The sequence below is a fragment of the Oncorhynchus kisutch genome, linkage group LG11 (genome assembly GCF_002021735.2).
Source record: "Oncorhynchus kisutch isolate 150728-3 linkage group LG11, Okis_V2, whole genome shotgun sequence".
NCBI lineage: Eukaryota > Metazoa > Chordata > Actinopteri > Salmoniformes > Salmonidae > Oncorhynchus > Oncorhynchus kisutch.
The window spans coordinates 70,846,830-70,860,847 of record NC_034184.2 but is presented as its reverse complement, the minus strand read 5'-3'; the positions used below and the strand labels follow the sequence as shown (position 1 = coordinate 70,860,847).

Below are 14,018 nucleotides of genomic sequence, written 5' to 3'. Positions count from 1 at the left end.
TCCCTGCCCATCTTCCCGAAAACATCTGACACCATAGCTCTTTAAAGAGTATCTTAAATTACACAGTCAGTCTTATTCCCCCCCAAATACTTGTTTTTGCACTTGTCTTTTCCTACAAGCACTTACTTTGCTGATATCTTCTTTATTGAGGAAAAAATTGACTAGAACTGTGATATATGGTTGTCTCACCTAGCGATCTTAAGATGAATGCACTAACTGTAAGTCGCTCTGGATAAAAGCATCTGCTAAATGTAAATTAATGGGTCGTTTTTAATGTACGCCGCTTTAGATAGACCACAGTCAAGTGAGAATAACCTGTTTTACAAAATTAATGAGGCTGTGACGAAAGATGCCCTTCGAGGGAACTGGGCAGAAGAATGTGTGGACTGGATCTGAACTGCAACACATTTGCTGTCTGAGTATGCTTGATTTATTCTGTGACCAAATGACTATGTGATAGGCTACCTCGGGGTCTATCTAGGAGCAAAGTATCTCCATTTTGCAGGTAACTCGACAGCCTCTTAGGACCAGAGTGGCAGTGACGTTGACTTGGGAGGGTAGGCCTACATCATTTAGAACTTTGCTGATAGTAATAACTAGCCATTGCTTATTCTCCATGCCAGGTAATCAAGTGTAGCTGTTCTAAACAACACAGGTCTACATGTAGGCTATTACTTCAATTACAGTGTTTATTCGATATTAACCCAACAAGTAGTCTTAGCAGTAGGCCTTCTGTAATGTATCCTAGTCGGTGCAATACACAAACGGTTGTTCTTACCGTTTACCAGCAGAGGGGGCAATGAACCCAGGTGTGGAATACATTTGTTGAGACAATGCAAGGCATCAACACACATTATAGGCCACTGGATTGGTGGGTGAACTCAATAAAACATTGTATTACTGACTCATATTGTAATAACCATTTAAACTAAGTTATAGACCTACTTTAAATCTACCCAGAATTAAAAACAAAGCATTTTGTTGTTATGAAAACATCATAATCCCCATTAGCCTCATGATCCTATTGAGCCTAGCTTTTCAAAATAACATCCTAATGTTCACTTTCTGAAGAACAGATAGTTACATAAATAGGCTAGTTATGTGGTTAGCTTGCTAATTAAATGGGGAAAATCGATTCCATAAATCACTATACAGTCTCCATCAGGATGAGGTATGCATTCACTGATAGTTGAGTTAATAATATTAAAGATCAATCAAATGTCCTAATCCTTTTATCCCATAGGGCTAGGCCTACATTTCAACTATAGGCTATTTAAAAGCATAATTGACTAACCTAGGCCTATCTGAGGGAATCATGTTCTGTAGCACATAACGTGTGACAATGTGTGACACATCTAAGACAGAAAGATTACAGACTCGTCAAACGAGGAGTTTTTAATAATACTCTCTCAACATCCAGACACCTTTGCTCATCCTCATTCCGTCTATACATTGTTTAAACGTAGTAGCAATAGCATATTATTGCATGCTCGACTATCATTTTATTATGCCCTCATGAGATGCACAGCCGGTGATGTGATGTGCTGTCCGAAAAGTACAGACGAATCTGAGTAGGCGTTACCTTGGGAAATCTTAGTTCCTCACTTCGCGGCTCAAGGGCAATCAAAATGGTTCGGACTGGTTTTTCGGAGAGAGGTTACAGAAGATGTTAAAACGTTCAATCTCTCACCGGCGCGCGTATGAAGTTGTTACAACCTACTTGGACTAAATCAACAGCTGTGTGGACAACGACTGTTTCTGGACGGAGCACATTAAATCATTTATTTGGAGCCAATTTATTGGAAAGTGTTATAAAATATTAATTGGTCAACTCAGAACCGTAAAGAATTTGCCTAATAAGGAGTTGGGTTAACAACTGGTAGAATTGAGTCCGCGCGTTTTTTTCATCCAACATGGGATGCACCTTGCATTAATACTTTAATTATAATGCTTTTGAAATAAGGTGTTTCGGATGGTCTGGAATTGTCTAAAGAGTGTTTGACAAGGCCTTACTTCGGGTATCTCTACCAGTGGATGGGAATTCTTAAACGTATTGAAGTCGACTGGGGGAAGCAATGCTTTAAATAAAGGAGTTTCACATGTAAGTAGCCTATTTTCATCTACCTTTGTTGTCTAGTGCCGGTTCCTAACCTCAACAAAATATGTCATTAGATGCCTACTGGCCCTACAATTTTTTTTAAATCAAACACAGCCCATTTAAACTGTACAATTCAGCTAAAGTGTATAGGCTATCGTTAACATGCGGCTATTGATTGTAGTTAACTCATAGCCTAGTTTGAACCTTTTGGAGGGGCCAATAGGCTATTTTATATTTCAAATAGGCGAATTAATATATAATATGGGATTCAATTAATGGTATTATATTTAGGCTTATATATTTGAGGTTTTTCATTATAGCCTAAGACTATAAGTCATATGTCATATGTCATATGTCCTGTATTACGCAGTTGACTTGGCATACGAAGTTGTGAAACAAAACTTGTGCTTTCAACTACAGTTAGAAGATTATCGGGATGGCTACTATTCATAGTTGTTCGTTGAAATAATGGTAATTTGAGAAAGGGTCTTCGAAACTGTGCGAACCTTACCTTAATGCGTTGCATGTGTTGTTTGGAAATCACGGTGGCGCGCGCACGGAGGATTAGTTCCCCCACTCGGTAATCATGTTCAGAACAACTCTTTGGTTGATTACTTGGGTCGAATGATTAGGGCGCGGGAGTGAAACATTAGGAGCAAGTCTTCCTAGCGGTATCGTGGTTGTTCTTTTCACATTTGCCCAAAATATTATTTAAGATTTGTGTTAGTTACGTTTTTGTTACACATTGCTCCTTCTCAGTGTTTTCAATGTAGGCCAGCGCTTAACCCCGGTGTCCTTTCTATATGTAATCTAAAGAGTGATTCCAAACTATATAGGCTACAGTATTTTTTAATTAGCAAACATCAAATAAGACTGCGCAAGACTACTTTAACCCAGGGACAACAGGTGTCCGCAGGCTATGCCTCGCATGCAATAGCCAGGGTACATCTGAGAGTAGGCCTACCGTCGCAGTTCAAAAGCCACGGGCGCTGAGATGTACTAGCGTGCTATTCTCCCGAATAACTGACCTTTCGAGATGTAGTTGGCTAAGCAGACGCGGAAGCTGTCAAGGGCTCAGAGCGCGCGGTGGTTTTGATCAGCAACGCGGACCGCTGAGCTCTTGTCCAAGGTCCTGAAAGTCAAAACAATAAACTGGTGATTCAGTTAAAGTCTAATTTCGGACTACGTTAGAGCTCTTTAAAGTGTACATACGTGTATATAGGCCTAACAGAACTGGGAGGAATATTGATGCTACATTCTACATCACTAGCAAAAAGGATTTGCTCCAACAGCAGCAAAATAAATATAGAGTTTAATGAAGATAAAAAGAGAGGAAAAACAAGAACTCATTAATGTTTATAAAACATATATATGTATATATACAGTACCAGTCAAAAGTTTGGACACACCTACTAATTCAAGGGTTTTCATGTACTATCATGTACTAACCAAAAAGGTGTTAAACAAATCAACATCTATTTTAGATTTGAGATTCTTCAAAGTTGCCATCCTTTGCCTCGAGTATGCATTTCATGGAATGCATTTCAATTAATATGTGTGCCTTGTTAAAAGTTCATTTGTGGAATTTCTTTCCTTCTTAATGCATTTGAGTCAATCAGTTGTGTTGTGACAAGGTATGGGTGGCATACAGAAGATAGCCCTATTTGGTTAATGACCAAGTCCATACTATGGCAAGAACAGCTCAAATAAGCAAAGAGAAACAACAGTCCATCATTACTTTAAGACATGAAGGTCAGTCAACATGGAACATTTCAAGAACTTTTAACTCTCATGAGGACCTCCACAGGAATGGAAGCCCAGAGTTACCTCTGCTGCAGAGTATCAATTCATTAGAGTTAACTGCACCTCAGATGGCATCCCAAATAAATGCTTCACAGAGTTCAAGTAACAGACACATTTCAACATCAACTGTTCAGAGGAAACTGTGTGAATCAGGCCTTCATCAGGCCTTCATCAGTCCTTCAAATTGCTGCAAAGAAACCACTACTAAAGGACAGCAATAAGAAGAAGAGACTTGCTTGGGCCAAGAAACACGAGCAATGGACATTAGATCGGTGGAAATCTCTCCTTTGGTCTGATGAATCCAAATTGGAGATTTTTGGTTCCAAACGCCATGTCTTTGTGAGATGCAGAGTAGGTGAACGGAAGATCTCCTCATGTGTAGTTCCCACCATGAAGCATGGAGAAGGAGGTGTGATGGTGTGGGGGTGCTTGGCTGGTGACACTGTCAAATATTGATTTAGAATTCAAGGCACGCTTAACCAGCATGTCTACCACAGCATTCTGCAACGATACCTCTCCCCATCTCTACCCACTCACCCCCTTTTGACCTCCTCCTTTTCCTCAGCAACCAGTGATCCAGGTCAACAGCATCAATGCAACAGTATAGCTTCCGTCCCCTTCCTCGCCCCAACCTGGGGTCGAACCAGGGACCCTCTGCACACATCAACCACAGTCACTCACGAAGCATCGTTACCCGTCGCACCACAAAAGCCACGGCCCTTGCAAGGGGAACAACTACTTCTAGGTCTCAAAGCGAGTGACGTCACCGACTGAAACACTATTAGTGCGCACCACCGCTAACTAGCTAGCCATTTCACATCGGCCACACTTAGTCCCACTATCATTTGTTTTTGAAAAGGACAATGACCACAAACACACCTCCAGGCTTTGTTAGGGCTATTTGAAAGTGATGGAGTGCTGCATCAGAAGATGACCCGTCCTCCACAATCACCTGACCTCAACCCAATTGAGATGGTTTGGGATGACTTAGACCACGAGTGAAGGAAAAACAACCAACAAGTGCTCAGCATATGTGGGAACTTCTTCAAGACTGTTGGAAAAGCATTCCTCATGAAGCTGGTTGAGAGAATGCCAAGAGTGTGCAAACCTGTTATCAAGGAAAAGGGTGGCTACTTTGTTAACACTTTTTTGGTTACTACATGATTTCACATGTGTTTCTCCATAGTTTTGATGTCTTCACTATTATTCTACAATGTAGAAAATAGCAAAAATAAAGAAAAACCCTTGAATGAGTAAGTGTTTCCAACATTTTGACTGGTACTGTATAAAAATTTGCGTATATATATATATATATATATATATATATATATATATATATATATATATATATATATATATATATATATATATAGGGCTACAGTATATATCAACATCCAATATATATATTAGACTTTTTAATATTATTATCCCAATTGTATTTAATCTTTATTTGATGATAATAGTACACAACGGTTCCGCCCAGATTATCTAAGACATTTGGAATTAAAAACAGAAAAGTGCAACAAGTTTGGATGTGCTATGTCTAGATGGATGTTATGGCTGTAGCTTTTGCTTGTATACCTTCAAACACACACCATGTTGCCCCTAAGACAGGTAGCCAGAAGTGGAGCCTCTGACTGGGCTATGAGGGGGGTTTGTTGGTTATATAACATGCCTGGCTCATGTATGCATGCTATGTGGCTGCACATGAATAACAGCCTTTGAATTTACATAACACTGTCGAAACATCATCAAAGTCGTTATCAAGAGATCCATAACTCACACTGCCTCATTTGACTGTGCCTTCAGAAAGTTTTCACATCCCTTGAATTGTTCTACATTTTGTTGTGTTACAGCCTGCATTTAAAATGGATTACATTGAGATTTTGTGTCACTGGCCTATTCGCAATACCCCATAATGTCAACGTAGAATGATGATTTTAGACATTTTTACAAATTAATAGAAAATGATAGCAGAAATGTCTTGTGTCAATAAGTACTCAACTCCTTTGTTACGGCAAGCCTAAATAAGTTCAGGGGTAAAAATGTGCCCCCAAAACATTTTTGGGCTGTCTTTTGGGCTTGCATCATTGACACGAACCCTGGCGTCGTCGCTGTCCTTCCCTCGCTGCCTCCGCCTGCTTCCATGGCAGGCTTCTGTCTCCTGCCATAATCTCGTCCCACGTCCAGGATGTCCTCCACTCCTGGCTTTCCTCCTGTGCACGCTGCTTGGTCCGTTGTTGGTGGGATCTTCTTTAACGCTCGGCAAAATGGGTAGACCAAGGCGCAGCGTGATTTGGGTTCATCATAATTTATTTCAATGTGAACCAGCAACAAAACAATAAAGAGAAACAAACAAACGAACGTACAGCCTTGTAGGGCTCAAAAGCAACAATACAAAAACAAGATCCCACAAACAACAGGTGGGAAAAGGCTGCCTAAATATGATCCCCAATCAGAGACAACGATAGACAGCTGCCTCTGATTGGGAACCATACCAGGCCAACATAGAAATACAAAAACTAGACTACACATAGAAATAATAAACTAGAACACCCCCCAGTCATGACCTGACCTACTCCACCATAGAAAAAAAGGCTTTCTATGGTCAGGACGTGACACTACAAAGATACAGACATCCTTCCTAACTCGGAGAGGAAGGAAACCACTCAGGGATTTTACCATGAGGCCAATAATGACTTTAAAACAGTTACATAGTTTAATGACTGTGATAGCAGAAAACTGAGGATGGATCAACAACATTGTAGTTACTCCACAATACTAACCTAATAGACAGAATGAAAAGAAGAAAGACTGTAAAGAATAAAATATTCCAAAACATGCATCCTGTTTGAAAAAATGCACTAAAGTAATACTGCAAAAACGTGGCAAAGCCATTCACTTTTTGTCCTAGGTACAGAGTGTTATGTTTGGAGAAAATCCAATACAACACAATTACTGAGTACCACTCTACATATTTTCAAACATAGTGGTGGCTGCATTATGTTATGGGTGTGCTTGTTAAGGACTGGGGAGTTTTTCAGGATAAAAAAGAAAAGGAATGGAGCTAACCACGGGCAAAATCCTAGAGGAAAACCTGGTTCAGTCTGCTTTCCACTAGGTATTGGGAGATGAATTCACGTTTCAGAAGGACAATAACCTCAAACAAAAAGCCAAATCTACACTGGAATTGCTTACCAAGAAAACAGTGGATGTTTCTGAGTGGCCGAGTTACAGTTTTGACTTAAATCTACTTGGAAATCTATGGCAAGACCTGAAAATGCTGTCCCTCTGTCTACCAATGATCAACAACCAATTTGACACAGCTTGAAGAATTATGAAAAGAATAATGGGCAAATGTTACACAATCCAGGTGTGGAAAGCTCTTATCGACTTACCCAGAAATGTGCTTCTACAATGTTTCGACTCAGGGGAGTGAATACTTATGTAAATGAGATATTTCTGTATTTCATTTTCAATACATTTGCAAACATTTCTAAAAACATGTTTTCACTTTGTCATTATGGGGTATTGTGTGTAGATGGGTGTTAAAAATATCAGTTTAATCCCTTTTGAATTCAGGCTGTAACCTAAATGAATGTGGAATAAGTCAAGGGGTATGAATACTTTCTGAAGGCACTGTATATAGAGAGAAATAGTTATGAATTCATAGTTATGAATCTAATCAAAAGCTTTGCTCTGTTGAAGTGTTATTATCAGCAATAGGCGCATCTGGAATATTCTCTCTAAGCTTGTCTCTTATCGAAATGAGGACAAATGCAGTCTCATACTCTCATTTCATTGCTATTGAACAAGTTGAACTGAATATCACTTATCATTTTAGCCTATGGTTTGTCTATGGCCTACATAATGGCTATAGCCTGTGGGGAGGATTTATCCAAGTGTAGAGGTTTCATCTGGGTCCCTATTGTTGTTTTTCCAAAGGCATCACTGTGCCATGCTATGAATGATAGGCTAATACTTTATTGCTCTGGTGAAGCAAGGGAGTCCAATCAGTCACATATAATGTGAATGCCTACATCACATCTCTTCTTCACAGAATCATTCACAGAACATTTATATAATATAACCCGCTCAAGGGTCTTTTATCTAGCTTGATACCTCGAAGATATCCCCTACCCCTTTTTGCTAAATAGTGTTATTACAATTATAAAGCGATCTTGCTATAGCATATAATGAAATAATTACTTTTTTTGTATAAGGCCTACATTTCAAGACTTTTGTCAGTATCAATCCACCCACATGCCAAGCTCCGATGAACTGATTTATGGGTAATTATTGTAAGGCTTCTGGATAGGATACATGGACGACAGACCAGGCCTGGTTGTTGTGAAACATTCTATCCCACATTTATGTGTTTGTTGTGGTTTTCAATGGTAGAAACATAATCCTCATGATTTTGACTTGACCAGTGGCTGTTTCGCTAAAGCAAAGCAATGTCATCCCACTGGGCACAGACGTCAGTTCAACGTCAAGTTTTCATTTACATTTGGTTGAGTTGTCAACTAATGTGAATTCAGCGTGAATCAACAAAACATTTCACCATGTCATTGTATTTATGTTAAAAGTTAGGTGAAACAATTACAAAATGCCCTTACCTTAATGTCTTTTTGCAAATCCAATCAGTTTTCCACGTTGATTCAAAGGTATCACATAGATTTTTGGAGTTGAAATGACGTGGAAACAACATTTCTCTCTCCACAGTTTAACAAAAAAATGTTGTCTTTATGTTATATTCGTAGCCAACAATGATGTGAAGTGCGAGGGAATGTGTGAATAATACAGACATTTTTACTGTGATTTATCAGACAATGCTTGGTTTTCCTTGTTGTCCCTTTGTATTTCATTTTAAAGGCCCAGTGCTTTCAAAAATGAGATTTCCTGTGTTTTATATATGTGTCTAGAAAAAGTTTACACCTCATTGAACTTTTTTCACATTTTGTTGCGTTACAAAGTGGGATTTAAACAGATTTAATTGTCATTAATGTCATTGATCTACACAAAATGTCATAATGTCAAACTGAAATGAAAATTCGATATATTTTTTACACATGAATAAGCATTCACCCCTTTGTTAGGCAAGGCTAAATGAGTTCATAAGTCAAATTAACAAATCATATAAATTATATGGACTCATTCTGTGTGAAATAAAAGGGGTTGACTTGAATTTGGAAAAACTACCCCTTCCTCTGCCCCTCCCTATACATACAACATCTGTAAGGTCCCTTAGTCATATATTGAATTTAAAGATTCAACTACAAAGACTAAGGAGCGTTTCGAAAGCATAACATGGTCATGTCAATAATTATACTATGTATTATGTGGTAAACCACCCAGACACATCAATGATGCAGTTGTCCTTCTGAACTGAGCTGGCTCGGGAGGCAAAGGTCAAGTCATGCATCCTACGAAACATGACCTGCCAAACAGCGATTCTTAACACTTAACCTGGAAGCCAGCCGCACCAATGTGTTGGAGGAAACACCGTTCACTTGATGACCGAGGTCAGCCTGCATGCGCTCGGCCAGCCACAAGAAGTTGCTTAAGCGCAATGAGCCAAGTAAAGCCCCCTGGCCAAACCCTCCCCTAACCCGGACGACGCTAGGCCAATTGTGCGCCGCCCTATGGGACTCCCGATCATGGCCGGTTGTGATACAGCCTGGGATTGAACCCGGGTCTGTAGTGACGCCTCTAGCACTGCCATGCCTTAAATGGATGGTGGTGGCTGCATCATGGTTTGGGTATGCTTGACATTGGCAAATACTGGGGAGTTTTTCAGGATGAAAAGAAACAGGGTGGAGCTAAGCACAGGCAATATCTTAGAGGAAGTCCTGCTTCAGTCTGCTTGACACCAGACACTGGGTGTAACGATCTGGGTGTCGTGGGTGTGAAGTCAGGCGCAGGAAACAGAGAGTTCAATATAGTGCTCTTTTAATGCCACCCCACAAAACACTGGGTGCTCAAAACATATGCCCCAAACGCGGGGACAAAAACAGTCCAGCAAAATCCACAAACAGAAGCAAACACGTTCGTCTCCAACATACACAAATGTTACAATAATTGACTGACTGACTAATAAAGCCCAACTAATTACCACAAACTCATAACAGGTGTAACCAATAAACACACAAGGAGGGGGAGGAAAGAATCAGTGGCAGCTAGTAAGCCGGCGACGACGGCCGAGCGCCACCCGAACGGGAAGGGGTCGTGACACTGGGAGAGGAATTCACCTTTCAACAGGACAATAACCTACAACACAAAGACAAATCTACACTGGAGTTGCTTACCAACAAGACAGTGAATGTTCCTGAGTGGCCAAGTTACAGTTTTGACTGCCTTAACTTGACTGCTGTAACGCTGCTTGAAAATCTATGGTCTAAGAATTGAAAATTACTATCTAGCTCCATAACCTTGACGTAGCTCGAAGAATTCTGAAAAGATTAACGGTCAAATAATGCACAATACAGCTGTGCAAAGCTCTTATGAGACTTATCCAAGAAGACTCACAGCTGTAATCACTTGCCAAAGATGTTTCGAACATGTTTTGACTCACGGGGGTGAATACTTATCTAATCAAGGTATATTAGTATTTTATTTGTCATTAATCTTCAAAAAAATTTTTTTTACATTTTCTTCCACTATGACATTATAGAGTATTTTGTGTAGATCGTTGACAAAAAAATGTAATCCCACTTTGATACACAATAAAATATGAAGAAATCCAAGGGGGAAGTATACTTTCTATAGGCACTGTATTCCAACAGTGCGAGGTTGGAATGATACTGTGAGATTGTGAAAATTATCATAATGCCTTTTTAGTGTAAGAGCTGTTTGAAAAGACTGCCTGAAATTTCTCCCTGTTTTGGAGGGATGGAGTTTTGGCCTGCCTGGTGACATCACCACATGGTAAATTAGTTAATAGACCAATAAGAAAGAGAGTTCCAAACCTCTCTGCCAATAACAACTTGTTTTCAGGTTTCCCCTCCTGACTCAGACCTCTCCCAGACAGCCCTTGCTACATTTTTGCTTGAGAAATTGCTCTTGCTAAGAAGCTATTTCTATTTTATAACATTTTGATTGAAACCAATCACAGTAAGGTACTTACTTGTTACCCAGACATGATTTGATATTGAGAATAAGAAAAAACAGCTGCATTCGGCCTTTAACAGAAATAAATCTTTCCTCTAGTTATGCCTATATATATTCTGGTGAAATGCCTAAATATATAAATATATATATTTTAGCACTAAGTCTTAGTATTTCACAGCTGCCTAGATGTATGCCCCAAACTATAGGTCTGACTGCTTTTTGGTACACTGTGAGCCCTTCGTTGGCTGCTATCACCATGTGATGTACTGACTTCAGCTGCTCTGGGTCATATAGGTTACACAAGCTGTCAGCAGATCTTTCTTCACAACCCTCATTGCTAGAATTAGCAGTGCACCATATCAAGAACCACATTTGCATAAATAGATTTTCATTACTTTTAAATGGATTTGAGCATTTCCCCCCTCTTTTGCAACTTTTGCCAAGACGCTACGCAATGGGGTGGCAGGGTAGCCTAGTGGTTAGAGCATTCAACTAGTAACCGGAAGGTTGCAAGATCGAATCCCCTGAACAAGGCAGTTAACCCACTGTTCCTAAGCTGTCATTGAAGATAAGAATTTGTTCTTAACTGACTTGCCTAGTTAAATAAAGGTTTAAAAAAATGATATCTATATTTTTTACTGGGTTGGGGTGTGGTGTATTGTGGTGTGACCCACACTAATTGTGGTGGGGCCATTGCGTTGTTGACCTGTCACTAATCGCCTGGGACATGATTGTAAACAACACCTTGTCTTATTTGTCAAGCCCCTCTATCTTTGTTGCTCTTCTGTAATGACCCCATCCCTTTTGGGTGGCCAATAAATGATCTCTTGTAGAGACCCATTTAAAGCCCAAATGGAGTGTCAGTGTTTTGACATGTGCCTTCTGGAGGAGCCTCAGGTGCTTGACACGACGAATGGTTTAAAGGATGACCTTGATGCACATCTCGTTTGCCTGCGGTGACCCCCTTGTCAAGGGATTTGTCGGCAGCTTAAGTTTAGTTATGGTTCCATTTGATCTGAGGTCTCTCAGTGGCTAAGAGTATCATTATCCAAGAGCACCCATTTGCCAATGGCCACGCGGTAATCTTGAATTTGAATGGTTCCCCCTGGGAACATGGCCGCCGGTGTCAAGTCCTTTTTTAAGAGACAAGTCTTCGTCAAGGGACAAAGAAATGTGAATAATTTGTGGTATGGCCCCTTTTTACCAGAAAATAAAACATACGTAGCAGTGTTTCCGATGCTGTATTTAGGGTATAGCACAAACTCACATCTCACTTCGTCCCATGAGACCATATGTGTCTAATACGGTCTCATGAGACGAAGGAAGATATAAGTAGACCTTTTTGCCTGTGTATACAAATGGAGTTGGAATTTGAGCAATGACAGTTTGTGTTGAACTCAGTCCCATAAGAGCCCAATTAAGCAGTAAGGCGTGAGGGGGTGTGGTATATGGCCAATGTACCACATCTAAGGGGTGTTCTTAGGCACAACGCAATGTGGAGTATACCACAAACCCCCGAGGTGCCTTATCATAAACTGGTTCATAAACTGGTTACCAAAAACTGGTTACCAGTATCATAAACTGGTTACCAACGTAATAGAGCAGTAAACATAAATGTTTTGTCATAACTGTGGTATATGGTCTGATATACCATGGCTGTCAGCCAATCAGCATTCTGGGTTCGAACCACCCCGTTTAAAAGACTAAATAAACACTGGGTGTCAGACAGCAAGAGATGTGCTACCACTGTTCTAACCGGTGTTGAGAATGTAATGTCTTTGGGAGATGGCCAAGTCTCACCAGCAGTAACAGCAATCAAAGTCCCCTGCCTTTTCATTTGAGATTGGCAGACAGACCGGCATTCAGTCAGAAGGTTCAAGCGCGGTATGACCTTACAAGAATGAGTTGGAGATTGGTGGCTTTGATAATGCTCAAAGGCAGTGATAATGTGCTATAAATGAATGATAATGAAATATCAACATAAAGACGCAGCAATGAATGCATTTGTGTCGACAGATGAAGTCCATTGTGTGATTCCCTGTGTGGTTTACCTTACAGAATGCCGACAGAATAAAGAGAAGAACATGTTCATGTACCACTGACACTCAAGTTTGAGCCAGATATCTTGTTGGAGTGAATTAAAAGGCTGTTCTTGAGGTTTCAACGGTTCCCTCTTCAGTAAATAATTTTGCGGTACCCATATTGATGTTTAAACCAAGTTACTACGAGGAACAGAGGGGACACTTTGCTTTCAGTCTAAACATCACTGGTTTACCGACAGGACTGCTAGTGTGCTATCAGATATTCCCAGCTCCATTACTAGTTGTGGTTCAGTTGTGCTAGTTTTGCAGTTTCCCTTGGAATAGGTCCTATTAAACAGGTTATTTATTTTAGAATTTAGTTTAGTATCTTTTTTAGTTCATCTTACAAAATGATGTTTATTTTGAGAATCATTTATTTTGAGACTTTTTCAGAAACGGAAGGATAATTGAGGGTTATGAAAAGCAAAGGAGGAATGTTTTGTCAGTGTAAGCCGTCAATCATACAGCACGAACTTTGAACAGAGTCAAATGAAGCAGGAACATAGGGGGGATCCTAAAATATCTCCTGGGCCGCCCGTCCCTGTGACGCTCTGTAGATTGTGGCATCACCTCCATTGTACAGGAGCAGAGACAACACAACTATTATTGGAGGCATGTTTGGATGCATTATGAATTACACACACATTGATTCTGGCAGGAACCCTGTCCTATTTGGGCCGTAGACTCTGGGGCAATATTGGGTATCACACTTGTTGTAGCTTTCTGTGCTTGCGCTCCAACCTTCTTTTGTCAAGCTCTTTACCATACCTGACAGTGACTGGAGGTGGACAGGCGTCAATACTAGAAATCTAACATTCTGTAGAAAAGTGCAACAGCAATGTATGATTATCCTGTGTGTATGTGAGATTGAGTGTGTGTGTGTGTGTGTGTGTGTGTGTGCGTGCGTGCGAGCGAGTGAGGGTGTA

General features: G+C 40.2%; 1 protein-coding gene across 1 annotated transcript in view; it reads left to right on the top strand.

Moving 5' to 3' along the window:
• The first annotated feature begins 1,561 nt into the window (after positions 1-1,561).
• The window catches only part of LOC116376341 (sodium channel protein type 2 subunit alpha-like), a 35,998-nt gene continuing 23,541 nt past the window's right edge, over positions 1,562-14,018 (top strand). The window contains exon 1 of the mRNA XM_031836228.1: positions 1,562-2,101. The gene's annotated coding sequence lies outside the window, so the exon portion shown is untranslated. The remainder of the gene's footprint in view (positions 2,102-14,018) is intronic.